Here is a 12,877-nt window from a genome sequence, read left to right as displayed (position 1 = left end):
ATGTAATTTTGCTGTCAGACTGTTCTAAACACGGGAAACATGCGCCCCTTTACAGGCATACTATAGACACCCCCCAGGTACGAAATTTAAAGGAATATTACACTTTTATTGTTTCACTTTAAGCATTATTAAAATCACTGCTCCTGAAAAAATGGCCCTTTTTTAAAACTTTTTTTTGCATTGATCCATGTCCCCTGGGGCAGGACCCAGGTCCCCAAACACTTTTTATGACAATAACTTGCATATAAGCCTTTAAAATTAGCACTTTTGATTATTCATGTTCGTGTCCCATAGACTTTAAAGGTGTTTGCGTGTTTGAACAAATGTTTTGCCTGTTCACATGTTCTGGTGCGAACTGAACAGGGGGGTGTTCGGCTCATCCCTACTCAAGAAGAGTCTTTAGTGCCTTGAACAAAGACTGAGAAAAGTTCTTTACTCTAAATGGACTATAGGGTACATAGCCAGATAGTTTCTAGGTTTAGAGAACTTCATGGTCAAGATTTTCCACATGTGTACAGTAATTTCAATACTTTGCCACTAAGGACTTCTGCCATACTGATTTCTTCCACTAGATGGTGGCTAAGTTACTTATATCAAGGGATGGACTTTTCAAGTTAAATTCTAGTTTGCTTTGCATTTAAAATGTGGAAGAAAGTTTCACTCTCATGGGAGTGATGCTTTGCTCCCAGTTGATCAGTGATACTGTTATGTGTTTCTGTGTGTGTAACCTTGTTCTTTTCACTCTCATGGGAGTGATGCTTTGCTCCCAGTTGATCAGTGATACTGTTATGTGTTTCTGTGTGTGTAACCTTGTTCTTTTTCAGGTAACAAAGATCTCCTATCAAGCTGCTAGAGTGGGGGCAGTTAGATAGATAGTGAGGTTCCTATAACATGTTTGATGTGAATATACTGTTGATTGATGTTTGAAACTGTAACATTTTTCTCTTACTGCCTTAGAGCCCTTTCACACTGAGCCATGGGCCCCGTTAACGGTAAAGCCCTTTTAACTCCCCTAGTGTCCGAAGAAAGGGTTAAATGTGACCTAAAAGCGCCTCTGCTGAAGTGATTTGCAGGCGCTTCGGCAGCAGTGCCCATTCCTTTCAATGGGCAGAGGCAGTGATGGAGCAGTGTATACACCACTCCTCCACCGCCCCAAAGATGCTGCTTGCAGGACTTTAAAAAAAGTCCTGTCAGCGCAGCACCCCAGTGTGAAAGCACTCGGCTCTCACACTGGGGCTGCAGGGGAGGCATTTTTCAGGAGCTTTACAGGCGCTAGTTTTTAGCCCTTTAGCACCTGAAAAACACCTCAGTGTGAAAGGGGTCTTACCCTTCCCTTCTCCCATCCAAGTTTTTTTGTTCAGATACCTACTCTCAGGTTTGAGAGTTATTTTTTTCCTTACAGACGCTGAGGACATTGTCTCCATTAGTGGGGGGAGTGTGTAGACCCCTGTTCCTAAAACTGGGGCTATAGTGTAAATTTAGTTTGGCTGAGCTGTAGCCAGCTCATATTTGATTGTATAGTTTATTTGGTTCTGCTCTAATTTGAACTGAGTTGTGCATTTCTCACTGTCGCCAGTAGGTGTCACTGGTACCATAGACCAGTATACAGAATACAAGGTTGGGGGATCATTATCAGCATTCAGACTTTATAAAGAATGCAACAAGAAATGTAAGGGTGCAATAAGGATGGCTAAGATAGAACATGAAAGACACATAGTGGAGGAGAGCAACAAAAATCCCAAGAAATTCTTTAAGTATGTAAACAGTAAAAAAGGGAGGACAGACCATATTGGCCCCATAAAGAAAGAGGAAGGACATCTGGTTACAAAGGATGGGGAGATGGCAAAGGTATTGAATTTATTCTTCTCCTCAGTCTTCACGAGGGAATCGAGGGACTTCAGTAACCAAAACTGCAGTGTTTATTCTCATGACACATCACAGGAAGCACCTCCATGGTTAACAGAGGACAGCATTAAAATTAGACTTGGGAAACTTAACATTAATAAATCACCGGGACCAGATGGCTTGCATCCGAGGGTACTAAGGGAACTCAGTCAAGTAATTGCCAGACCATTGTTCCTAATTTTTACTGACAGTCTACTGACTGGAATGGTACCAGCTAATTGGGGAAAAGCCAATGTAGCACCAATATTTAAAAAGAGCCCGAAATACATCCCTGGGAAGTACAGACCAGTTAGCCTAACATCAATAGTATCATTAGCAGTAATCAACATGGATTCATGAAGAATCGTTTTTGCAAAACCAATATATTAACCTTCTATGAGGAGGTGAGTTGCCATCTAGATAAAGGAAGGCCCGTAGACGTGGTGTATCTGGATTTTGCAAAAGCATTTGATACAGTTCCCCATAAACGTTTACTGTACAAAATAAGGTCTGTTGGCATGGAACATAGGGTGAGTACATGGATTGAAAACTGGCTACAAGGGCGAGTTCAGAGGGTGGTGATAAATGGGGAGTACTCGGAATGGTCAGGGGTGGGTAGTGGGGTCCCCCAGGGTTCTGTGCTGGGACCAATCCTGTTTAATTTGTTCATAAACAACCTGGAGGATGGGGTAAACAGTTCAATCTCTGTATTTGCGGACAATACTAAGCTAAGCAGGGCAATAACTTCTCCGCAGGATGTGGAAACCTTGCAAAAACTTCTGAACAAATGAATGGGGTGGACAGCTACATGGCAAATGAGGTTCAATGTAGAAAAATGTAAAATAATGCATTTGGGTGGCAAAAATATGAATGCAATCTATACACTGGGGGGAGAACCTCTGGGGGAATCTAGGATGGAAAAGGACCTGGGGGTCCTAGTAGATGATAGGCTCAGCAATGACATGCAATGCCAAGCTGCTGCTAACAAAGCAAACAGAATATTGGCATGCATTAAAAAGGGGATAAATTGCAGAGATAAAATGATAATTCTCCCGCTCTACAAGACTCTGGTCCGGCCGCACCTGGAGTATGCTGTCCAATTCTGGGCACCAGTCCTCAGGAAGGATGTACTGGAAATGGAGCGAGTACAAAGAAGGGCAACAAAGCTAATAAGGAGTCTGGAGGATATTAGTTATGAGGAAAGGTTGCGAGCACTAAACTTATTCGCTCTGGAGAAGAGAAGCTTGAGAGGGGATATGATTTCAATATACAAATACCATACTGGTGATCCCACAATAGGGATAAAACTTTTTAGCGGAAGGGAGCTTAACAAGACTCCTGGCCACTCATTAAAATTAGAGGAAAAGAGGTTTAACCTTAAACTATGTAGAGGGTTCTTTACTGTAAGAGCGGCAAGGATGTGGAATTCCCTTCCACAGGCGGTGGTCTCTTTGGGGGGGCATCGATAGTTTCAAGAATTCTATTAGCTAAGCACCTGAATGACGCAACATACAGGGATATACAATGTAATACTGACATATAATCATACACATAGGTTGGACTTGATGTCTTTTTTCAACCTCACCTACTATGTAACTATGTAATTATGTATGAGAATTACAACTAGGTTGAACTATGAATAATTCTTCTTCTTCCAGAACAGCCCAGTAGGAGGTTCCTGTGAATTCCAGGAGGGGAGTATTTATTGGCCAGAGCCATGCGCTCTCTCTCTTCTCCTCGGGCCCTCCTGGCCTGAGGATGTGCTGCTGTGAGATCTGCAAGTAGGCCCAGAAGCCTGTCTGGGGCCTACTAATCGTACGATGGTCCTTGGGTTGTCTTGCCTGTATGGAAGAAGCCGAGCCAAGCTGAGCTGATCCAGGGGGGGAAACCCTTGCTGGAGAGAGCCAAGAGGAAAGCTGGTCTCTCAGGAGGGCCTGGTGACTTTGTGAGAGAGGCTTATCCAGGAGTTCTACTGAGTGCTAAGTCTGTGAGAGAGGCTTGTCCAGGAGTTCCACTGGCTGCTAAGTCAGTGAGAGAGGCTTGTCCAGAAATGCTACCGGCTGCTAGGTCTGTGTGAGAGGCCTATCCAGATATTCAAGATCTGCTAAAAGTAGGTGATCTGCATATGGTGTCTGAGAACTCCCCTAACCCTCTCTCGTCGCTATTTTCAGGTTCCTCATTATAGCATTGAAAATATCTAAAGTGACTGGCGCCCAAATTCTGTTCTAACTTCCCATTATAGCCATGAAATCAGCCCGGGGTGAATGTTAGCTCGCTCCCTGCCTCTGGAGGTACCTCCTTGTACCCAATGGACCCAGGGGGGTGCTACATGTACATACTGCCCCATCAAACACTCCGCACTCCTCTCCTGTACATGCTGCCCACTGTCATACCCTCCACACTCCTCTTCTGTACATACTGCCCCCATCATACCCTCCACACTCCTCTCCTGTACATACTTTCCCCCATCATACCCTCCACACTCCTCTCCTGTACATACTTTCCCCCATCATACCCTCCACACTCCTCTCCTGTACATACTGCCCACTGTCATACTCTACAGCATGGATCCATGAAAGACAGAAGTTGTTCTTTTTATGAGGAGGAAAGTAAAACCTTGGACAGAGGGGTGGCTAAGGACATATACTTGGATTTTCCAAAAGTGTTTGAGACAGTTCCCCACACATGGCTAATATGTGAGGTAAAGTCTACACGCTTGGAAAGATCAGTTTGTAAATGGATAGAAAACTGGCTAAAAGATAGAATTCAGAGAGTAATGGTTAAAGTGGAGTTCCAGTCAGAAAAAAATGTAACATTATTCAACTCCATTCAATACTTAGAACAACCTTTGGAAAAAAAAAATTTTTTTTACTCACCTCTTCAGGTCTGTTGCTAGGGACTCCCTAGTAATCTGCCTCTTTCTCTCCAAGGCACCTGACGTAATTTACCCCTGTGCCCATGCTCGCTAGTGCTCCTGGGAGATGTCTGTCATCATTTCCCAGGAGTGAATGGGCAAGCGCCAAGGGTTGTAATCACATTACATTGTCATAACAACGTGGCAGGACCTTCCTCCGTAGCCACCTGTTGTTTAGGCAACGTTACAAACAATCGGAGCCACGGCCGCCGCTAAATCGCGCATGCGCGAGATCGAGAGGTGCATGCTGGTTACCCATTGGTTGGTTGGTTACCCAGCAGGCACCTCTCCATGCATTTTCCAGGAAGCAATCGCGATTGGGCTTCATATGCCCACATCAATGATGGAAATGGCCAAATACTGAGGAAACAAATTTTACAGTAAGAAATGTATTTATTACAATAACATTTCTAGATCATTGTATATTTTTATTTTTATTTTGATAGCACTAAAAATAGTACCCAAAAAAAAAAAAAATTTTTCGCTGGAACTCCGCTTAAATGATTTTTATTCTCAATGGTCTAAGAATATTAGTGGTGTATCCCAAGCTTCAGAGTTGGACCCTTACTTTTTTTTTGCTGCATCGGACTTTTGCTGGCGGAATTCCAGCCAGCAAAAGATTGAGAGGAGGTTCTCAATTTTTCGGTCGGAAAAAGTTCCTAGCCAAAAATGCGATCGTCTGTATGCAATTCCAACGCGCCAAAAATCACGCATGCTCAGAATCGAGTACGAGACGGAAGCGTTCGGTCTGGTAAAACTAGCGTTCATAATGGAGCTAGCACATTCATCACGCTGTGAATTTTTGGATCTTTTAATGCAGTGCATTCTTTTGTTCTTTATAATGCTAGAAGAATGAAGTTGTTTTGCTGCTGATATTCACAGAGTTCTCACAAACTTATTTCTTTATTATTTCTCGTGATCTCCTGAATAATATTTTTTGTTTTTAAATCCATCTCCATAATAATGTTTAGAATTATTTTTTATAGTCATTTTTTTTTATTTTTAATCAAGATCTCCTGTTTTTTGGATTATATTTAAATTAGTTTCTAGTGATCTACATAATTTTTTTTTTTGATGTGTCAAGTTTCCACAACAACATTATTATCTTGTATTTTTTATAAAGCTCAAGGAGGTTGGTTGTTGTCCCTTGTTAATTTGACATTGTATTTTTGAAATGTACCTGCCTACTCACAAGCAAACTGTCCTATTTGAAGAAAAGCACATAGGCAAGTATTTTCATATAAAAAAAAACCATGGGCGTGACTTGGCGAGCAGCGGAGATGGCAGCACACTGAGAGAGCTCCGAGTCACACACGATGGTTCTTAGCCTAGCACCCGACCTGTAGCTTCCAGATGCTGGGCAGAAAGCTCCATTGGACTCCCCACACCAAAACGCGCCGCAATTCGGCGGCATCAGCTAGCGCTAACATAGCTGATATCTTCAAGTATCAGTCGGCGGCCTGCAGCAGAACCACGAGACCTAAGATGGCGCCGACGCCTAATGATGAGGAAAAGAGTGAAGACTCCATGTCAGCTGTAGAGGACACAGGCAGGGGTAAGTCCAGACCAGACCACCCGCTGACATTTGCAGATATGTCAGTATTCGCCGCGGACATTAAAGCTACCTTTTCTGCAGCTATCACCGATCTGAAAACAAGCATGATGGTGATTAATGAGAAGATGGCAGCGGCAGAAAACGCAGGCAGACACAGAGATAAGGTGATCCACAAACTAGAGATAGCAACAACAACTCATATGCAGCACTTTATAGATATGAACCAGCCTATTGAAGACCTCGATAATAGGGGGAGGAGGTGCAACATTAGGGTGAGAGGGATCCCAAAGTCTGTGGAACAAGAGCAGATTGTCCCAGCACTCAGGAAAGTCTTTAACAGCTTGCTTGAAAGGCAAGAAGACACGGAGATTGATTTTGTGAGAGCTCACAGAGCTCTCAGGCCTAGAGGGTCTGAAACAGCACCACCTCGGGACATAATCTGCTGTTTGCAAAGCTTTGCCACCAAAGAGGAGATCATGCGTAAAGCAAGACGGAGGGGGGCGCATGCGCAGCAGCTCCATGGACGGTCGCTCGTTCTGAGAGCTCCGCTCCACTCCGGCCAGCATACACCGCCACAGCCACGAGAAGCGGCGGAACCAACACATCGGACCCCCCCCTTTTCTCCCGGAGTCCTGGGGGACCCCCTCGCATGATCGGGGGCTCAGCAAGACGGGACCTTTCCCGATCCCTGGACCCCGGACCACGGCCTACACGAAAATGGCGGCCGCTAGCGCCGCACGAGGCCCCATAAAGAATCCAGCGGCATCCCTGGAAGACTTCCCTCCTCTGCCTTCACATGCAGACAAGATAAACCCACCAACAGTGAGTAATCCCCTGGATGGGATATTTCCAGCATCCCCCACTGATTCTCTAGGATGTAGTCCTATGGAAGTTCCCCCCCTGACCCAGATGGAGGAGAGATGCTCCACATCCAGCCCTCGGCCTACCTCTCCTGGCCCTATCCCCACAGATTTCACAGCCTTAATGGATACCTTTTCTAACATGCTCTCAAGAGGGTTAGCACTAAATGCCTCACAAATCACCACCACTATACAGGCAGACTTACAGCAATTGGGCACTAGAATTGAGGCAATTGAATCAAAGACTGATCAAATCGCAGCAGTCGCCAACCAGAACACAGACAGGATCCAAGAATTACATGAACAACTGGACATGGCATACTCAAAACTCGATGACCTTGAAAATAGGTCTCGTAGATATAATTTTAGGCTAAGAGGACTTCCAGAATCGTTCAAAGACACAGATAAAATCGTTCGCTCATTCATCAAACACTTACTTCCGGACATTCCAGAATACAGATTGGAGTTAGACCGAGCGCACAGGGCCTTACAACCTCCGCGCCAGGACGGCTTGCCCAGAGACATAGTGGTTAAACCCCACTTCTTCAGAGTTAAAGAGGAGGTTATGCACAGAGCAAGAGAAACAGAAAATCTCTCCTTTCAAGGGCACCCGATCCAAATATTCGCGGATCTTTCTCCTCTTACGATACAGAAACGGAGATCCTTGAAGCCTCTTTTGAGCTGCTTATCGCAGAAATCGATCGCTTACAGATGGTCGTTCCCTTTTCACCTCAACTTTGCCTACCTAAATAAATCATACAGCTTCACTAACTTTGGTGACGGAGAAAGGCTACTGCTGCAACTGGGCCTTATTTCACACTCGCCAGCACCACCTGCCGAGATGGACCCTAGAACCCCTCAATCAACAAAAAGACCACCACCCTCAAGTCCCATCCAACCCTTATGGCACAAGCAACAGGCCAAGAGATCCAAAGATGGTCGCCCTCCATGAAGAACAGTCTACTATCAACAGAATTAACCCCCTTTTTACTCCCCAGGAACTCCTGCGGTAGTCTTTTGAAAATGGGACACTGACTTCCTTAACCCCCGTTTTCTCCTGGCAGAACCCTAGCCAGATTCGTTTTAAGATTTTTCCCCCTCCCCCCCCCCCTTTTTTTTTTTTTTTTTTTTCCTTCCTGTTTTTTTGATGCTGAGAAGTTTATGTTTCGCTTCATCTCTCCCAGGACTCCTTTTAGCATGTTTTTTCATGGTTTCAATTTTGGTATTATTTTTGGCGGTTTGGCCGGAGTGGCGGCACTTCGCCTCCACGAGTCTCTGAGTGGTATTTTCCCCCACTCAGAGACACTTCCATGACCCCATTTGGGGGGGTTTTTGTTCTAAGGGAAAACCTTGCAGGAGGCAAACACCCACCTTTCCCTCCTGTAGGGGTTCTTGAAAGTTACTCAGTTTTAACTGAAATGTTTTCTTGGATATGGTTCTTGATCTATACTGCTTTTGACATGTCTGGTCTCTCCCACCCAGGGTCATCCCTTCTTCATTTCCTCACCTCTCCCTCCCACCTATCCCCAGAGTCACTCAGGAGTCACACGAGGCAGTTGCTACTAGGAATCCCAGGAACTCAGGCCGTGGAGGACTGGACGCAGGTACAAATCTTGAAATCCCAGGTAAGCACTGGTTATGTGGGACGCTCATCCCCCCTTCTGATCCATGCACTCTGACACACTGATGCCCCCCCATCCCCTCTGTATTGCCACACACAATGTGCAGGGAATGAATTCTCCAGTTAAAAGACGCAAATTATTTAACCTATACAAATCACAAAAAATAGCAATTCTTTTATTACAAGAAACTCACTTCCCATCCTCATACAATCCCTCCTTCCTCCATGGTCACTACACTCAGTTTTTTTCTCTCCAATGCTGACAATAAGACAAAAGGGGTTGCTATTTGCTTCGCAAAACATCTTAAATTTTCTCCCACAGATGTTATTAAAGACCAAGCGGGCAGATTTCTGTTAGTAAAGGGCACGATTGAGGGATCAATGCACTCATTTATCTCTTACTATGCCCCGAATAAAGGCCAGGCTTCCTTCATCTCCACAATGATGTCCACACTAGGCCCAAAACTTGAGGGGAAAATCATAATGGGAGGAGACACAAATCTCCCTTTTGACATCTCACTGGACAAAGCGGGCTCTGGTCCTCCTCGTCCTACAAAAACCTCCAAAACAAAGCACTAAAATAGCCTCCACGCTGTGTTCCTTGGGCCTTGTGGACATCTGGAGGGAATTGAATCCTAAGGCCAGGGACTTCACTCATTATTCCGCCCCACACCACCTCTACACAAGAATCGACCACATTTTTATTCAATCACAAAACATTCCTAGAGCTCTCAAAGCAATTATCAGGGACTCCCCTATATCTGACCACTCGATGGTTGTCTTATATATGCAGCAATCCCCCAACCCGGGCAACAAATTTATATGGCGCCTCAATGAAGGGCTCCTCAGTGACCCAAAACAATCGTAGCAAAAGAGATACAGGAATACTTCCGTTTAAACGATACTGAAGAGGTCTCTCCGGAGACGCTGTGGGCTGCTCATAAGGCAGTACTCAGAGGAAAAATTATTCAAATATCCACCAACCTTAAGAAGGAACGTACAGCTGATATCAATAACCTTCGGCTTAAATTCCAATCTTTATGTAGAGCCCACAAACGGAACCCCACCAAAGATTCTCTAGAGGCGCTGGAGAATGCGAGGACTTCTCTAAACCTGGCCCTTACCTCCGAGGCTGAGAAACAGCTCCGGTGGTCGGGTGCCCGCTTTTATCACCAAAATGGCAAAATAGGAACCAAATTAGCAGCCAAATTGTCACCAAGACCAAGATCGATCGCCTTCCCCAAAATTCACACCCCATCAGGTGATCTCACCCAAAACCCAAAACGGATAATGGAAACATTCCACGACTTTTACACTTCACTATATAAAAAGGAAAAAGCACCATCTAATCATTCCATATCAGAATTCTTAGACAACCTACCCCTTCCCAAATTATCTCCGGACCACTCGGAACTTCTAGAGGGTCCAATTACTGAACCCGAAGTGCTCGCGGTAATTAAACACCTGAAACAAAACTCAGCCCCGGGCCTGGATGGCTTCTCCGTTGGCTATTATAAAAAATTCGGTCCCATATTAACCCCGTACTTAGTCAGATTCTTTAATTCCCTCGGGTCTGAATCTCCCTTGGATAAAGCCCTAAATCTTGCCTTCATTTCGGTTATTCCGAAACCCGGCAAAGACACGACTATGGTTGCCAATTGTCGCCCTATCTCCTTAATCAATAACGATTTAAAAATCTTAACTAAAGTTCTCTCCAACCGGCTAGCGTCCTGTATAGCTCTCTATGTTAACAAGGACCAGGTGGGCTTTATCCCGGGGAGACAAGGTCCTGACCAGATCAGGAGAGCAGTCGACATCATTTCTTTACTCAATTCTCAATGGGATTGGGGTCCCCCACAACATGGGTATCTGTTGTCCGTTGACCTGCAGAAGGCCTTCGACACAGTTTCCTGGCCATACCTATTCCAGGTTCTAGACCGGTGGGGTTTTGGTCCACGATTCTTGAGCATCCTTAGGGCCCTGTACTCTGGCCCAAGTGCACAGGTCAGACTGCAGGGCTTTTACTCCGAGCCCCTTACTATAGAAAGAGAAACTAGACAGGGTTGCCCTCTATCCCCCCTTCTGTTCGCCATAGCCATGGAATCCCTGGCTGTTGCGATTAGGAACCATCCCGACATTAAAGGGGTGATGTGTGGCAAACAGGAGCACAAATGTGCCCTTTTTGCGGATGATTTATTACTCTTCGTGACATCCCCTCTGATCTCCACTCCTAATATATTCTCTTTACTTGATAAATTTGGTGACATATCGGGTCTGCGAGTCAATGTATCCAAATCCTCCGCCCTGAACATTACGGTCCCACCCAATACCCTAAGTAGCCTACAAAACCACTTTCCATTTTCATGGAATGAGGTCTCTCTCCCTTATTTGGGAGTACACCTCACGGCAAGTATAGCCTCTCTCTATTCCTCCAACTACCCGGCCATACTCCGCAAATTGATATCGGACCTTTCCCTCTGGGATAATCACAACCTACCCTGGCTGGGCCGTATTAATGCGGTCAAAATGACTCTCCTCCCACGCATACTATACTTATTCAGATCCTTGCCCATCCCAATCCAAAAATCGCAAGTACAACCACTCCAGTCCAAAATCATAAAATTTATTTGGGGCCCGAAGGGAAGTCGCTGCGCTCAAAATATCCTTTTCAGGTCTAAATCACAAGGGGGTCTAGCACTTCCCAATATTTGGTGGTACTATCAAGCAGCCCAGTTAGCTCAAATCTCCGTCGTATACTCAAAAGGCCCGAAACCTGATTGGGTCACAATGGAACGTCAAGCAGTCCCTCTCCACACAATTGACTTTTTGTTGTGGTCTCCTACTAAATCGAGACCGCCCATACTTGCCCCAACGTTGTCTCATTCTCTGGCCCTATGCGACCGACTTTATAAAAACTCCTCATTGATTTCCTCCCTCAAACCCCTCACACATATTTTTCATAACCCCGACTTTCCGCCAGGAATGAACATCTTAGCGTTTAGTTGGTGGCTGAATAAGGGATTACTCAGAATAGGGAACTATTTCTCCCCCACAGGTCCTCTCACTCTGGCTTTCTGCACTAGCAAGCTGGAAATGCCTCAGGCTGAACGTTTTCGCTTTATGCAAATACAACATTTCCTTCATTCCCTCTGGCCAAATAAATCAATACCCCCCTCAATATCTAACTACGAGTCTTGGTGTGCGGGTGCAGTGGATCAGAGAGGGGGATTCCCGTCATATATGCATCACTAGCGTCAGTAGCGTCCAAGCCTCCATACGCCTTATCCTGGGAAAAGGACCTGGACCTCTCGTGGGACAGTGACCAATGGTTCTCCTGCTTCCAGCGCTCTTTTAAAGGTATATTAAATGTTTCTCTCATGGAGGGTAGCATCAAGGTACTCATGAGGTGGTATAGGGTTCCTTCTCTTCTTGCAAAGATATATCCTGACGCTTCCCCACTGTGTTTTAGAGGATGTGGCCATGTAGGGACAATGTCTCATGTATGGTGGGCTTGCCCCCGCATACGGAGTCTATGGAACAAAATTTTCTCGGTAATACGTAAAATAACCTCTGTTCATATTCCCCAATCTCCAGAGATAGCTCTACTGAATATGAAAGTGGAAAAAGTAGATAAATATACACAGAAATTGATATTCTTCATCCTTCTGGGCGCCAAAATCACAATTGCATCTTGTTGGAAAAAACGCAGGGTTTCTTTTGCAGCGGTGAAGCATAAAATATCCTGGATTATGGCGCAAGAGAAGATTGTTAGCATTATACAGGACAAAACCCGTATTTTCGAATTAACCTGGGAACCTTGGGCTAATTTTTGCCATATCTCCTTATGCCCTGGTGTTAGTTTACCAGGGCAACAGGCTCCCTGAGTGACTCCACGGATACTCCTCCTCCCTTGTGATTTTCCCCTCATCTCCCCCCCCCCCTTATCCTGGTTCTCCTTCCCCCTTTCCTACACTCCCTCAGTTTCACGGTTTTAAAGTAGCTGTAAGAAGTTGGACCTTGTCTCTTACCTATTAATACTTACT

Source organism: Aquarana catesbeiana, linkage group LG12 (assembly GCF_042186555.1).
Source record: "Aquarana catesbeiana isolate 2022-GZ linkage group LG12, ASM4218655v1, whole genome shotgun sequence".
Classification (NCBI taxonomy): domain Eukaryota; kingdom Metazoa; phylum Chordata; class Amphibia; order Anura; family Ranidae; genus Aquarana; species Aquarana catesbeiana.
This window is presented reverse-complemented; position numbering follows the sequence as displayed.